Genomic DNA, 16,484 nt, shown 5'->3' on the forward strand with positions numbered 1-16,484 from the left:
CACTCCCTAACACCATACACCAAAATAAACTCAAAATGGATTCGAGACCTAAATGTAAGACTGGACACTATAAAACTCTTAGAGGAAAACATAGAAGAACACTCTTTGACATAAATCACACATCCTAGAATAATGGAAATATAAACAAAAATAAACAAATGGGACCTAATGAAACTTAAAAGCTTTTGCACAGCAAAGGAAACCATAAACAAGATGAAAAGACAACCCTCAGAATGGGAGAAAATATCTGCAAACGAATCGACGGACAAAGGATTAATCTCCAAAATATATCAACAGCTCATGCAGCTCAATATTCAAAAAACAAACCACCCAATCCAAAAATGGGCAGAAGGCCTAAATAGACATTTCTTCAAAAAAGACATACAGATGGCCAAGAAGCACATGAAAAGCTGCTCAACATTACTAATGATTAGAGAAATGCAAATCAAAACTACAATGAGGTATCACCTCACACCAGTTAGAATGGGCATCATCAGAAAATCTACAAACAACATATGCTGGAGAGGGTGTGGAGAAAAGGGAACCCTCTTGCACTGTTGGTGGCAATGTAAATTGATACAGCCACTATGGAGAACAGTATGGAGATTCCTTAAAAAACTAAAAATAGAATTACCATATGATCCAGCAATCCCACTACTGGGCATATACCCAGAGAAAACCATAATTCAAAAAGACACATGCACCCCAATGTTCATTGCAGCACCATTTACAATAGCCAGGTCATGGAAGCAACCTAAATGCCCATTGACAGACGAATGGATAAAGAAGATGTGGTACATATATACAATGGAATATTACTCAGCCATAAAAAGGAATGAAATTGGGTCATTTGTTGAGATGTGGATGGATCTAGACTGTCATACAGAGTGAAGTACAAATATCGTATATTAACACATGTATGTGGAATCTAGAAAAATGGTACAGATGAACCGTTTTGCAGGGCAGAAGTTGAGTCACACATGTAGAGAACAAACGTATGGACACCAAGGGGGGAAAAGCGGTGGGCGGGTGGGGGTGGGGGTGGGATGAATTGGGCGATTGGGATTGACACGTATACACTGATGTGTATAAAATTGATGACTAATAAGAACCTGCTGTATAAAAAATAAATAAAATAAAATTTAAAAATAAAATAAAATACCATGAAAGTTCTAGAAGAAAACATGAGAACTCTGTTTGAAAACACCTTCACAGGAAAAGCCTTTCTAAGTTAAGATTTAAAACCTAGAGGCCATAACATGAAGATTAATAAGCTGACTACAAAAAAAAAAAAAAAAAAAAAAAAAAAAAAAAAAAATAAGCTGACTACATAAAAATGTTTTTAAATGTCCACATGGAAAGGGATATCGTGGGACTTCCCCAGTAGCGCAGTGGTTAAGACTCCACACTCCCAATGCTGGGGGCCCAGGTTCGATCCCTGGTCAGGGAACTAGATCCCACATGCATGCCAAAACTAAGAGTTCACGTGCCACAACTGGGGAGCCTGTGAGCTGCAACTAAGAAGCCTGCTGGCCGCCACTAAGGAGCACATGTGTCACAACTAAAGGAGCCGGCGAGCTGCAATTAAGGAGCTTGCCTGCCGCAGCTAAGACCCAGCACAACCAAATTAATAAATTAAATAAATAATAAATAAAATAAATATTAAAAAAAAGGATATGACCAAGGTTAAAATGTGTCAATACATATCAGAGACGACAGACTAATAAAGGGTCCTACAAATCAATAAAAACAACAACAAAATCCAGTAGAAAAATGGGCGAATGATCTGAGTAGTTCATGTAACAGAAAGGAAATACAAATGACTCTTCGACATATAAAAAGATGCTCAATCTCATTTACAAGAGAAATGCAAATTAAAGCTACAAGGCGATGGTGATCTTTATTGTATTGGCAAAGAACAAAGTGTAATAACAGACTGTGCTGCTGGGGCTGTGGGAAAATAGATGCCCTCAGGCAAGGTACAGATTTATACTCCCAACAACAAACCCTACAGATGGCATTTTGGCAAAATCTGCAGCAATGTACAGTACACATACCTTTGATCTAATAATCTAATTTCTAGGAACTGATTTGTGTTCAGACCTGAACATGTTTGAGAACATGTTTGTGAAGGGTTATTTGTTATAGTATTACTTATCATGGCAAAAAAAAATGGAACTCACATGCCCACTCGTAGGGGATATGTTAAGTAAATGATGGTACTATTTTATAAAGAAGTATAATGTACAGCCATTAAATACAAATAAAATTAACTATAAGCCATTAAAATAATGAGGCATATTTGTCTCTATGGGTAATGACCTCCAAGGTACACTGTTAACTAAAAATGCAAGGAACAGAAGAGAATGGGTAGAATAACATCTCTTGCATTGAGAGAGAGAAATATGCATGTTATGCTTATATGTGTGTAAAATGTTTCAGGATGGATACAGATGGTAATCATGACTGGGGCTGGGAAGGAAACTGAGAGGCTAGGGGCAGAGATGAGGGAGACTTTTCACTGATATCCTTTCGTACCTTTTGAATTGCTACCATGTGCATGTTCAAGGTTTTCCCTATTTAATTAAAAAATACAATATAGGGACTCCCCTGGTGATCCAGTGGTAAAGAATCCATCCTGCAATGCAGGGGACGCGGGTTCGATCCCCGGTCAGGTAACTAAGATCCCACGTGCCGCAGGGCAACAAAGCCCGTGCACCACAACTACAGAGCCCGCATGCCACAAACTACAGAGCCCATGCGCCACAACTAGAGAAGAGAAAACCTGCACGACGCAACTAGAGAGAAGCCTACACACCACAGTGAAGAGCCTGCAAGCCACAAAGAAGAGAGCCCGTGTGCCACAACTAAGACCCGATGCAGCCAAAAATAAAAATAAGCAAATAAAATAAAATAAAATATTTTAAAAATACAATATAAACTCCTCAAGTACAATGGTCTATCCTACATTGTCCAATACAGTAGCCACTAGTCACATGGTGACTGTTTAAATTTAAAATGATCAAAACTAAAGAAAACATAAAATTCAGCTCCTCAGCTGCGCTAGCCACATTTCATATGCTCAATAGCCACAGAAAGTGTATCTCCTTCATGGTTCTGGGAAAGGTACTGATAAGAAGATTCACTCTGTCCTGCTTTGTACCAAATCACTAGCAGCTGATTCCCCACGGGGGTTTTTGCTCAAGAGCCAGCCAAGCCCACAGCCCTATGCCCTACTTCTGCCACCTGGGGCAGCACTGTGGGCAAGGAAGCTCAGCCCAGCAGGCTGGTCCTGTAGACAGAGAATCAGAGAACCAGAAAATCCTGCTACCCAATCCTGAGGAGAAGGGACACAGCCCGAGGAGAGAGGCAGGCAGGTCAATCAGGGGCTCAGCTGGAAGGCAGGTGGCTTATATACCCAGTGGCACATCTTCTTAAAAAAATCGTACTGGCCAAGAAGAAGCAAGGCAATGAAACACGCACAACGTATCCTGAACTAGCCCAGCACCTTCAAAGCAGCAGCCTCTGGGATCAAGATGTAGGCGGTGATTAGTCTGAAATAACCACCTGCTTGAAATCATGCTTAAAGCAAGAAAATCCTACAGAAATACAAGCCAGTCTTCCACTGGATAAAAGAGGAGCCAAAAGCCACTTGACCCTTTACCTCCAAGGACCACAAAGTCTTCAGGCTCTCAGGGAGCCCAGAACAAGCTTTAATTCGAACACTGCTCTATGAATTAATGCGAACACATGCACTGTCATTGGCTGAGATCAGCTCTCAAAGGTAAAGTGCTAGGAAGAGCATCACATAAGTGACTACTTTCCACATGACTGAAAGGAATTAAAATAGCCCTCTATATGGGTATGCAATAGCAGAAGGCCGGAAATAGAACCTCAGGGCCCCAAAACACTCTCCCATGGCTCGAATCTGTGCTCCGAACTCAAAAGAAAAGCAAGGAGATTAAAGAGGGCTTTGTCATTTCTAAAGGAGGGAAGCTGGTCTACAGTATTTTCTAACTGCAGGGACAAAGCCAGTGTGAGACAAAAAGGAGCCCTGTTATAAACAGCTGGCAGGTTCTACCAGGACAAGAACTCTGGCTCCCAGCATGAGGTTCAGCATTCAGAGCCCTTCATGAGCTGGTCCCTACCTTCTCTAGCCAGAATCTCTTCCCCAGAGATCTCTGTAACACAGGGAAATCAGCATCAGAAAAAGGTGATGCCACGCTCAAAATTTTAGTTAAAACACAGTTTTGTTTAGAACTTTATCCAAATAAGTAAACAAAAATCAAAATCTATCCTAAGATCAATAGCAAATATGGAACAAAATTTAAGTTATAACTGCCATCCTGTGCTAATTCTTAGAACAAAGAATAAATCGCATGTAAATTGCCTTAGAGTATGGTAAGTCCTTCCAGTTAACATTTGGTTGTCACAGCGCTATTATACAAGGGATGTTTTTTGCAAAAATGCTTTACTGCTTTGCCCCAGGCCTCTCAATCCTTTGATTTTCAAGTCCCGCCCTCTCGTCATCAACTAACAGGTGTCACGTTGCCAGACCCCATCTATTACTGCCTCCACAGTCAAGCGGCTTCTGCAGTGAGTTCATGAAATCCCATGTCTCTCTCTCCAAGGTTTGTCTTGTATTTGTAAAATGTCCTTGCGACCGGGGAGAGACGATGACCAAGAGGTGGATGCTCCTGGAGCATGGCTGGACACCAGTGTTGAAAAGAGACGGAGGCACGACGTGGTGGGACCCAAGTTTGTAAGTGGCAAGTCCATTAATGAATATTTTCCTGTTATAACATCTGCTTCCCCACTAAAACCTGTAAACTATGGGGAATCTGTTACTAGATAGGCTGATAATCAGACTCTCTGGTGACTGTACCTGAACTGGCTTTGTATTTTTCTCCACTGCCCCATTTTCTGTCGACCTGGACGATACCCTCTATCTATCCCCATCTCCTAACAAATCTTTCTGGCAGAACTAAGAGTTATCTCCTTCAGTCCCCCAGCCATTAGCAACCTCGGCTTCATTCTCCATACCTACAAGTATTTATGACCTGCATCTTTTACCATAATACTCACGAAAACACTGGCTGTACCCTCCACTAGGCTGCAAGCTCCTTGAAGACAAGTCTTACTACATCTCTGCATCTGCCATGGCACTTTAGCATACACGAAGGGCAAGGGAAGAGCTAAATGGGACCCCACGTTGGATCGCTTGACTTTAACTTTTGCCTTTCGTTGCTTTTGTTATTATACTCATACATAATGGCCTGCCTCAGGGAACCCTGCCCACCTGTGAACGGCTGCAAGAAAAAAAGAAACTAACACATCCCCTCACCGAGGCTGGTCATTCCAGGAGATATTCTGCAAGATCGATGGCCCTTTTACTTTACTTCCTCTCCGCCTCTCCCCCTCTATTCTGCCTTATTACTTTACTTCCTCACCACCTCCCCCTCTCTGATTCTATAAAAGAAACTGGCATCCAAGTCCAGATAAGATGGTTTATCAGAGACACTAGTCTGCCATCTTCTCGGTCAGCCAGCTTTCCGAATAAAGTCGTCTTCCTTGCCTCAACACCTCGTCTCCAATTCACTGGCCTCTTGTGCGGCGAGCAGAGCGAGCTTGAGCTCGGTAACACTTGGTGGTCACTTGGTATAAATACCAAGTGAAAGCATGGAAGCCATGAATCAGCAGGGCGGCCCCAGCAGCGCCACTGCAGGCCATTCCTTCACTTTGCTCGTTACGGCCACCAGTAAAATGAACATTCCTCATCAGAGCGGTGTAGCTTTAGAGGCTCCAGTTCAGATGGGAAGGTGAGACCCAGAGAGGTTAAGCCAGGTGCCCAATGGCACACAGCTCTTCTCTCCTCTGCCCCTACTCCACTGGTGGCTCACAGTGGCCCTCAGCATGACATGGAAGGCCCCCGCCCCACCTTTCCCTGAATGATCTGCAATCCCTACACCTTACGCTCCTTCACACCTGCACAGCTTTGGCACAAACGCTCCCCTCTCCCTAGCACGCTCCTGCCTGGTGAGCTCCCGCTCAACCTTCAAGTCTTGGCTACGAAAATATTACCCCATCTGTAAATGCTCTTCTGAGGGTTCAGCTGCGCAGTTCCATAACCTGGGTTCAATTCTCTGCTCTGTCACTGATCCGTGTGTGACCTTGGCAAGTCACTGAACCTCTTAGAGTCTCAGTGTGGGAACAAAATGAGATGATGCATGGAGACTGCTCAAAGCAGTGACTGGCGGATGCGACTGCTCACAGCACAGCTGGGAAGAGCTGCCCTGCCTTCCAAGGCGGCGCTAGAAAGCCCTGCCACTGAAACCGAGCAGGACCCTATGGGGCCCTCCTAGGCACAAAAGCCCTTCTGTGTCCTCCATTTCTTGTTTGTAGGCTTCATTCAGCCTCCTTGACCTTCCCTGAGTTCCGAAGGGAATATTCAAACAGTTGCTAATCAGGGAAGAGAGGGAATGCAGAAACAGAGGAGCTGTCAGAATAGTGCAGCCTTGGGGCAGGGTCCTGGTTCCTCCTCAGGGAATATACATCACAGTATCTTTGCCCTCTTCTGCAGAAACTAAGTCCCCCACCCAGGTAGAGGATGGTAACTTCAGGATGAGCGCAAGATTCCTGGAGCACTACCCTGTTACCTCACCACCAACCAATCAGAAGAAACTCACAACCTGCAGCCCGCACCCCAAATTTGACTTTAAAATGGTCTCCCCCAAAACCACCAGGGAGTTCGGGGTTTTTGAGCATGAGTCCCCTGTTCTCCTTGCTTGGCCCTGCAATAAACTTTCTCTGCTCCAAAATCTGACATTTTGGTTTGCTTGGCCTTTCTGTGTGTCAGGCACACGAACTTGTGTTCAGAAACACCACACCTCCATCACCCTGCACTGCCACTGTGCCCAGGTCTGTTCAGATGCCTGCTATCTTTATATTCCCAGAGTGTAACCCATAGCTCAGTTCCCAAACTTCATCACATATAAGGCTTGAATTCTATTCCATATAATCTTTTTTTTCGGGGGGCGGTGGCTGTACCACGCAGCTTGTGGGACTTCCCAGACCAGGGATAGAACCTGCGCCCCCTGCAGTGGAAGTGCAGAGTCTTAACCACGGGACCACCAGGGAAGTCCAAGCTTGAATCCTATTCTGGGTATATCACAGATCAAACACCCAATACCAATAGCCAAAAGCCACAGCTTAAACCACCTAGGAGAAAGGCTGCTGTCACTTTGGGTAATTACTTCACAAGAAGAGGATCTCAACCTGCAACAGTGTAAGTAAGAACCTGCCCACACCTTCAGCAGGAGGTACAGCTTCCCTGAGTCAGCAGCTTCCCTGGTACAGCCCCAAAGGCATCCAACCACGGACAGCAACACCCTACACAGCTTCTGGGATTGAAAAACCTGAAATATGATCAAGAGGGTTTCTGAGGGTTCTGTTTAGGAGGATATCTTGATCTCTCCCTATCTTTTTTTTTTTGGCTGCGTTGGGTCTTTGTTGCTGCGCCCCGGCCTTCTCTAGCTGCGGCGAGCAGGGGCTACTCTGTTGCGGTGTGCGGGCTTCTCATTGTGGTGGCTTCTCTTGTTGTGGAGCATGGACTCTAGGCACATGGGCTTCGGTAGTTGTGGCACGCAGGCTCAGTAGTTGTGGTGCACGGGCTTAGCTGCTCCGGCATGTGGGATCTTCCCAGACCAGGGCTCTAACCCGTGTCCCCTGCATTGGCAGGAGGATTCTTAACCACTGGGCCACCAGGGAAGCCCCCTTGACCTCTTCTGAAGAGGCAACTACATCCAAGGTCAAGGAGGACTTTGGTTTGCAAAAATTATGTCTTTGGGGCCAGATTAATTCTTTGTTGTGAGGGGCTTTCCTATGCATTTCCTATGCATTGTGAGGGTAATTAACAGTATCACAGGCGAGGCCCCCAAGTTGTGACAAGCAAAAATGTCTCCAGATGCTGCCAAATGCTCCCTAGGGGGAAAGCTGCCCTCAGGGGAGACCACTTCTACAGGAAGTGAGCCCACTCAACTCCAACCTTTATTACTGTAGTTAATCAGTGAGGAACATTTTTAGCCACTCACCAAATCTACCTTGACATATTTTCTTCCAGTGCTCAGGAATTTTTTTTTTTTAAGGGCACAGTCTAGAAGGCAGTTGTTCTCTTGAAGGCAGTGGTTCTCAACCCGGTCTGCACAACAGAATCCCCCAGGGAGCTTTAAAAAAAATACAGATTCCTCGGATTCCGGGGACCACCCTCAGAGATTCAGATTCAGCTGGCCTGGGGCAGAGTCCAGGCATGGGTATTTTTTAACCTTCTCTAGAAGGTTATAACATGCAGCCAGGAGATGCACTGCCCACAGACATTTCATCTGATCCCACCCTCTCTCCCATCCTTTGAATCCGGCAGTGTTAAAAGCCAGTGAGCCATTCAGCCAAAATGAGGCTAAGGGGATTTATTAACATCCTCATTCTTGACAGTAAAACATCCTCTGCACACTCCATTTCTTGGCCTGCAGATGACTTGCCAGAAAGAAGGGAACTTAACCCCGTAATCAAGTGGCTTTCCCATGGCCTTATAGATATAAACAGTGCTATCCCATAGGACTTTCTGTGAAGACAGGAGTGTTCTCTACTTGCTCTGCTTAATACGGCAGCTGCTGGCCACATGGCACATGAGCACTTGAGATGTGGCTAGTGTGACTGAAGAACAGAATTTTTGATTTTATTTAATTTGAATTAATTTGAATTTAAATAGCCACATGTGGCTAAAGGTCGCTGTAAGGGATAGTACCATAAGTGTTTATGTCCTTACAGGGTCACAGAAATAAAGAACAGTCCTAAAGGCTGCTAAATTCCATAGAACTGTGAAACTTACAAAACGTTATGTCTTAAAATGTCTAAACTCAACAGTCCTTAAATTATCAAATGGGATCCTAATGTATTCCAACAAAGAATCAATTTAGGAGAAATTTTAAAATAAAAAACTTTTTTTCAACTTGCATAACTAGCTTCCCAGCATATTCCAAACCCAGCTCTGAGGGGGGCATTCCTGGCCCTCTTCTTCTGAATACTCATCATTGTAATAGTTGATCTAGTCATCAGAATAACCAGGAGCTGGAAAAGAACACGACACAGGGGAGTTGACTTCCACTCTCAGTAGTTCATTAGAGAACAAGGATAAAACACTATTGCTTTCCTTCCCTCCAAACCCAGATAACTTTTGCATGGAACCTCTCGCCCCCAAGATAGGCCTGAACCAACACACAATGAAAACCAAGGTCATCTCTAAGAGCAAGTTTTTTTTCTCCTATCATTGTTTCATAATCATTTACAATTGAACAGAGCGCATTCACGCATTCATTCCAGGTGTGCAGATTCTCACAGAACTAGTAGCTCATAAATTTTTAAAAAGCTAACAAATAGAAAGGCAATTCTATCTCATTGTAAAGGCAATGGATGGTTTGGAGTTGAAGAAACTCTCACCGGCCTTCCTGAGTACAAAAAATATTTATCTCAAAAAAAACAAATTGTATATCAACTACACTCCTATAAAAATTAAAAGAGGTCTTCCCTGGTGGCGCAGTGGTTAAGAATCTGCCCGCCAATGCAGGGGACACAGGTTCGAGCCCTGGTCCGGGAAGGTCCCACATGACACAGAGCAACTAAGCCCGTGCGCCACAACTGCTAAGCCTGCGCTCTAGAGCCGGCAAGCCACAACTACTGAGCCCGCATGCCACAACTACTGAAGCCCACGCGCCTAGAGCTCACGCTCCGCAACAAGAGAAGCCACTGCAATGAAAAACCCACGCACCGCAACAAAGAGTAGTCCCTGCTTGCCCCAACTAGAGAAAGCTCAAGTGCAGCAACGAAGACTCAGTGCAGCCAAAAATAAATAAATAAAAAATAAAGTACAGAATCTTTAAATAATAATAAATTAAAAGAAAAAAAAATGCTTACTCTCCTCGGCCCGAACTCCCTTGACCCACCTCTAAGCAGAGTATGAGCCATTTAATAATGAGTTAATAATTCTCCAGTAATTCAAAGTGGTGCTCACTCTTCATAATAGCTGGTACTTATTAAGTTGCTTACCACATGCTGGGCCCTGTGCTTTATTTTATCTAAATCTCACCACTGCCTTCTGAAGCAGGTACCATTACCAGAAGCTGAGGCTCAGAGTTTAGGTAACTGGCCCATGGCCACACAGCTACCAAGTGGTAGAAATGGGATTTGGACCCAAGTCTCTCTGATTTTCTGGTGGGAATCCTTTGGGTTGTAAACAAAAACAAACATGTAGTTATAGCATTCGGTACCACACTGAGCCATTCTCTCTTTGATCAGCTGCAGTTCAATGAAGGGAGTTTGGGGTAGCAGGGTTCAGAAATTCTGAGCTTATCCTTACTTCAGAAACTACCCCATCCCCCATGGACCTATTTCTCTGTCCTGGGGCTTCACCAGGCAGGTGGAAGAGGAGTCTTGGGGAACACTCGTGATCCTGCCAGCACAACTGCACCCAAGAGGACAAGACAGATGCGTGCGGCAGAACTTTCCAAACGCCATCGGGGAGTAGAAGGTAGTAGGGTCCCAGCTATGGGATCCCAAGGGAGAAAGAAACAAATTTTAGTTGGGGGCAGGGGAAAAATCAGGGGAGTGTTCTTGGAGGGGACAGATGAGCTAGACCCTAAGGGGTAGGTAATATTTTGTTAAATCAAAAACAAATGGAGGGGGCTTCCCAGGTGGCGCAGTGGTTGAGAGTCCGCTTGCCGATGCAGGGGACACGGGTTCGTGCCCCGGTCCGGGATGATCCCACATGCCGCGGAGCAGCTGGGCCCATGAGCCATGGCCGCTGAGCCTGCGCGTCCGCAACCGGAGAGGCCACAACAGTGAGAGGCCCGCGTACCGCAAAACAAACAAACAAACAAATGGAGACCAGCCTTAAAAATTCCCTGAGCAGATGAGACCAGTTTAGTCATACAAACAAAGCTTAATTTATTTTGCAAGACTCACTTGACCTGGGTCATTTCTTGCTTGTCCCTAAACATCATAAGCAAAACCTTAACTTGTTTCCCAAGGTTGATATGAGGTTAACTATTAACCAATTCCCTGTTATTTAAGAAAATTCTAATACCATAACCAACCACTGTAAAGAATAAACCGTCACTGCTTTCTCCCTATGTAAGCTGCTTTATAATAATATATCCCTGAGTCTCATTCCATTGTTTTGGTTTGAGTGCTCCGGGTTCTGTCTTGTTGGTGTGTTTGCACAATAAATTTTTACTAATTACTACTCTGGTGATTCATCGGTTTTACTTCTGTTATTTCTGAACTTTTGACAATTTAGACATTAGAGATTCCATGAAAGGCATTCCCAGAGGTGGGGACAGCCTAAGCAAAGGCAGCAGCAGGAAGAATGTGTGTTCACTAGCCTGGGCTAGAGCAAAGGAAGCCGAGAAGGAAAGGGGAGGTCACAGTGCAGAGGGGGAGGGGGCAGGGTCTCCAGGGGCCTAGCTGAAAGGCTGAGGCAGCATCAGAGAACCCAGGAAGTACCCAAGTAACTATCCCAGGACCTGTTTTGCACCCCGGTCCTGGCACTGTCAGGCTGTGTGGCCTCAAGCAAGTCCCTTCTCCTCTCTAGGCATCAGTATCCTTGAGGAGGCTACCAAGGATTTCTTGCTGGTCTGAAAATCTAATTTTAGAAAAATAAACTGATGGTAGGAACACAGGTTATTAATTTCTCTAATTTTTAACTTCCTATATTTTAAAAATATTGTTGATAAGAATTTATTAGTAACAATAAAATAAGTCTAGTTGTTCAGAATAGGGGCTTTGAGGTCAGACTCACTGTGTGTTCTGGGAGGGAACCATATCTGAACCCCTCACATTCCTCCTCTAAGAAATGGGCACAGTGGTGGCACCTACCTCATGGGGCTGTTGAGAGGAATAAGGCAGGTTTTTTTAAGGTGCTTAGGAAAGGGCCTGGCACCCTGTATTTGTTTATTGTACATCAGCTATCATTAATAATAAACTATTTTTAACTCCCAGCCAGGTGGAGTCTGCCATTAGGGATTTCTGAGCCGGTGAGAGGTGAGACAAACGCTGGCCTCTGGTCCCAGCAGGGACCTTTTGTTACCTAACCAGCTAGGCCCGGGGGCACAAAAAAGGACTCATACATTGGCCTGGATGTACAGCCTTTTCACCCTCCGGCACCTTCTTCCTCCCTCCCTACCTCACTCTGTCAACTTGGCCTCCTCCACTCCTCTGCGGGTTCAGGGGTGCAAACACGCACGTGCTCTGCCCTGCAGCTGGCGTTACACAATCTGCATTTCCAAGACTGCCAGGAAGCCCTTGTAGGAGTGGGCTGGGGATGCTGCGGTTGTTGGCCGGCCGGCTCCGGGCTGTCAGGGTGTTTGGACCAGTATCCTGACTCGCCAGCTGGGGGGAGGAGAGGGCGCAAGGGCAAGGGAATTGGGGCAGGCTGAGGAAAGGGGAGCTGAAAGGCTGCTGGAGGTCGGTTTGGGCTGGGAGAGGTCTTGAGGGGTGCAGATGTCTGGGGGCAGGACGGGGGCAGGTGACTGCGGCTGGGAGGGCAGCCGAGCAGCAGCCCTTCCCCAGAAAGTGGGAGAAACGGGGGTGCAGGAGCCTCCAAACCACCCAGGCACTTGGGTGGGGAGCGCACACGGGTAGATGATGGCGCAAGCAGTGGGGAGGCCAAACAGAAAGAGGTTGCAGGTCCCCGACCCATCCTCACCTTGTTCGCGGCCTTAGGAAAGCAGGCACCCCGGGCCCGGGAAGTAGGGGGACCAGGGATTCGGGAATGTCAAACCTATCCAGGCACCGGAAGGAAGCGCGCAGGGGCTGATGCCAGGGCGGGGGAACGGAGTAAAAAGGGAGGTGCATGTTCCCGACCCTTCTTCACCTCGTGCCGCTTGGAGGGAGGCCAGACAGCCCGCACTCGGTAAGTGGAGGGTAGGTCACGGGGCCATTGGAGGAGCCCCCGGATACTCCCTCCTAGACGTGCACACCCCCACCCCGCCTCAGCCCTCCCCACCCCACCAGTGCTCACCTCACCTGACCTCGGCCGCCTGGGACCAGCCGCACTATCTAGACGCCTGTCCTCGGCCCTGGGCTCCTGCTCGGGTCCAGCATCAACGCCCGCGCCCGCGGCCGCGCCGCTCTCAGCTCCGGGGCCGGCTCGGACGGGAGCCTTAAAGGCGCTGCGTGAGGGCCTACGTCCTCCGACAGAAAAGCCGGATCCGCTCGCGCCCGGCCCCCAGCGCTGCTCCCCGGCTGTTGCGTTCTGTCTTGGGGTCTCAGGGGCGAGAACCCCTAGCTCCCCGGCGCCCCCGGCTTATAGCATTAAGCCCGGAGTGTAAAGTTAGTATTCCGCATAACCTGACCCCAGCAACCCGTCTCCAGGCATCCAATAGTTTCACGCCGCGAAGCCAGGGGCGGGGTTGGGGGAAGAGGGGAAGAACCCAAACACCCCAGCCCCGCCCCGAAGGCGCTCACTTGCGCCCTGGGGGAGAGATCGGAACCCAGAGGGCCACACACAGTTTCACAATGCGACGCCAGAATTCGTCACGGCATTGTGTTTCATTTACTGAGCACCTGTTGTGTGCCTAGCGCTGCTGGGCACCGCACCCGGCTGTAACTCCGGCTGGATCTCTGACCCCGAAGGGCTCGGAGAGACAGACAGGTTCTCGGGCAAGCAAAGTAACCCTACCTTATATGGGTTATCTCATTTGATCCTATGAGGTGGACATTGTGCTTGGCTTCCTGTTTCAGAATTCTGAGAAGAGGGGCTTGCCCTGTAAAGGACAGAACTGGGAATTCCAACCCTGGATCGTCTAGCTCCAAAGCTCTTGGGGACAAAAATAGCCATCTTATAAGGCTTTCAGCCACCACTGGTTAAATGCCCGCTATGGCCACTTCTTCATTTTAAGGACAATTAAACCTCACTAGGCCAAAAAAATAGGAAGGGGAGCATAAAGGTTATCACCCATTAAAATTCAAATACTGTTTTCTGTCTAACTTATCTGCCACAAAGCCCCGGTTTTTGAACATCTGGCCTCAGTTTACTACTCCAGCCTCATTTCCTAGCATTCCAAGGGCGCCTGGGCTGAACTCTACCACCTCGGCCTTTGCCAAGAACGCTCATCCTTTCCTACTTGGCCTGGCTACTCCTTCCTCTCTTTTTTCCATACCTCAATTCAAATGTCACTTCCTCCAGGAAGCCTTCCTTAAGTTCCCTTTGGACCCACACTGTACTGTGGGCTTCTTCCACCAAAGTACTTATTCATTAATTTAACAAATATTTACTGAGCACTTGCTATGTGCTGAGCACCGTGTGTGTGTGTGTGTGTGTGTGTGTGTGTGTGTGTGTGTGTGTGTGGTGGTGGTGGTGGCTGCGACAGAGATGTCTTCCTCCTGCACTGAGTCTCTGGCTTGTCTGCTTCTCACTCCAGACCTAGGTGGGACCAGTACCCAGCAGGACTCTCTTGTCCATTTAAATCCACCACAGAGGCAGCCTCAGGCCTGCCAAGCCCTCCAGACTGGCAAAGCCTAGCTGAGTTGGGCAGGTCTTGGGTTTTAAGAATGGGATGTGGATGAGAAGCCCCAGAGATGTGGCAAAGGTGAATCTCTGAGGCCACTGGTGACCACCCTGTAAAATCTGCTTCTGTCAGGGCTGCTGGAATCCATCCGGAGTTTGGGACAATCTCCCTGGCTGGAGCATCTTCTTCTAAGATGTTAGCCACCTCATCATTCAGACTTCAAGAGCTTCATCTGACTTGCTTCATGGACTTGTTCTCAGAGCTTTGGGGACAATTTATTCATCAAAGGCCATGTTACCTTCTCTGGCCTTAACTCTCCTCAAACTAGCAGTCCTTCAACACCCCCCAGCAGGCCCAGAGAGGCAGCAGGGACTAAGACTGATCTTTAGTCCTCACTTACAACTTATTAGCAATCTCAGGCTCAGGGAGCATTCACCAAACAGTGAGGGGGTGAATGAATAAATAAGGGAATGAAATGCATGGATGACTTCCTGGAAGACCCCACATTGGAAGCCATCAATAAGCTCTACCTGGTGTATTGGAACACTGGAAAACACCTGTCTTTTACATTTAATTTTTTTCCTCTCCAAAACCTTAAAAATGGGTAATTCATCTTTTCTTCTAATTCATAGTTTGTGGCCCCAGAGGCCTCCTAGGGTCTGGAGTTTCTAAATCCAGAGAGGTTTTTTTTTTCCCCAGAGTTTTTTATTTAGATACACTGAGCTCCAGGTGGGAGTCACCTTCCCTGTGACTCTTCTCCACCTGGTGACTGACAGGAGAGAAGCCTTAATTAGCTTCTGTTTCACGGTGAAGCTCAGAAGGCAGGAGGAGAGGAGGGGACTCACCTGTGGTCCCACCTCAAGTCAGCAATGCCCCATTCACTCTCTCTGAGGAATCAGCGGTGGGTGGGAGGCCAGGGAGCAGTCCCAGGGGCAATCCACATTCCTAATGGCACCTTCAGTCATTTTAAGTATAAACTCCTTATTACCTGACAGGTCTCACCCCAGCATTAGGAAAGAGTTTGGAAACCTCTCCTCTGCCGGCTGGTGCAGCAAAGGGCCCCAGACTTCACCCTGCCACACAGTCTGTGGACATCTCCTAGACTCAGCAGCGTACCAGTCAGAACTGAGTGGTGCCAATGGTCACCACTGTTTAATACACACTTATTACTGATCGGGCATTGGACATCACCTCACTTAGTCCTCACAATAACCCTGTGAGATGTGCTAACCCACTTTACAGATGGGAGCACTGACGGGTTAACTGACTCACTCAAGATCCCATAGCCAGTGGTGGGGCCAGCAGTCAAAGAAGTTCATTCATTCATTCATTCATTCATTCATCGAATATTACCAAGGACCTACTACATTCCAGGTACACTCTGGTGAACACATCTTGCCTCAAAGGACTTAGAGTCTTTTAATAATAAGAAAATATTAGTAACTATTGAATCAAAGATTATACACAAGCTCTGACGGAATTATGAGTAACAATAAGTACAAAGGCCAAGTACAAACGCAACATGGCTGAGACTTAAATGCTATAGTATATGGAGGGCTTCCCTGGTGGCACAGTGGTTAAGAATCCGCCTACCAATGCGGGAGACACGGGTTTGAGCCCTGGTCCAGGAAGATCCCACATGCCGCAGAGCAAGTAAGCCCGTGTGCCACAACTACTGAGCCTGCGCTCTAGAGCCCGTGAGACACAACTACTGAGCCCGCGTGCCACAACTACTGAAGCCTGTGCGCCTAGAGCCCATGCTCCGCAACAAGAGAAGCCACCGCAGCGAGAAGCCTGCGCACCACAATGAAGAGTAGCCCTCGCTCACCGCAACTTGAGAAAAGCCCACGTGCAACAACGAAGACCCAATGCAGCCAAAATAAATAAATAAATAAAATTTTTAAAAAGTCGATAGTATACGGAAAT

The 16,484-nt window shown here is 47.0% G+C and overlaps 1 protein-coding gene across 4 annotated transcripts in view; it reads right to left on the reverse strand.

Moving 5' to 3' along the window:
• The window catches only part of ABHD6 (abhydrolase domain containing 6, acylglycerol lipase), a 53,408-nt gene extending 39,980 nt beyond the window's left edge, over window positions 1-13,428 (reverse strand). Inside the window, exon 1 of one of the 4 annotated variants that reach the window (XM_032648950.1) lies at window positions 13,075-13,428. The gene's annotated coding sequence lies outside the window, so the exon portion shown is untranslated. Of the gene's footprint in view, window positions 1-12,754; window positions 12,856-13,069 lie in introns of those variants that run through there. The other 3 variants (XM_032648953.1, XM_032648952.1, XM_032648954.1) reach the window with 3 other exon arrangements.
• Window positions 13,429-16,484: the final 3,056 nt, after the last annotated feature.

This window comes from Phocoena sinus, chromosome 11, assembly GCF_008692025.1.
Source record: "Phocoena sinus isolate mPhoSin1 chromosome 11, mPhoSin1.pri, whole genome shotgun sequence".
In the NCBI taxonomy this organism is placed as follows: Eukaryota; Metazoa; Chordata; class Mammalia; order Artiodactyla; family Phocoenidae; genus Phocoena; species Phocoena sinus.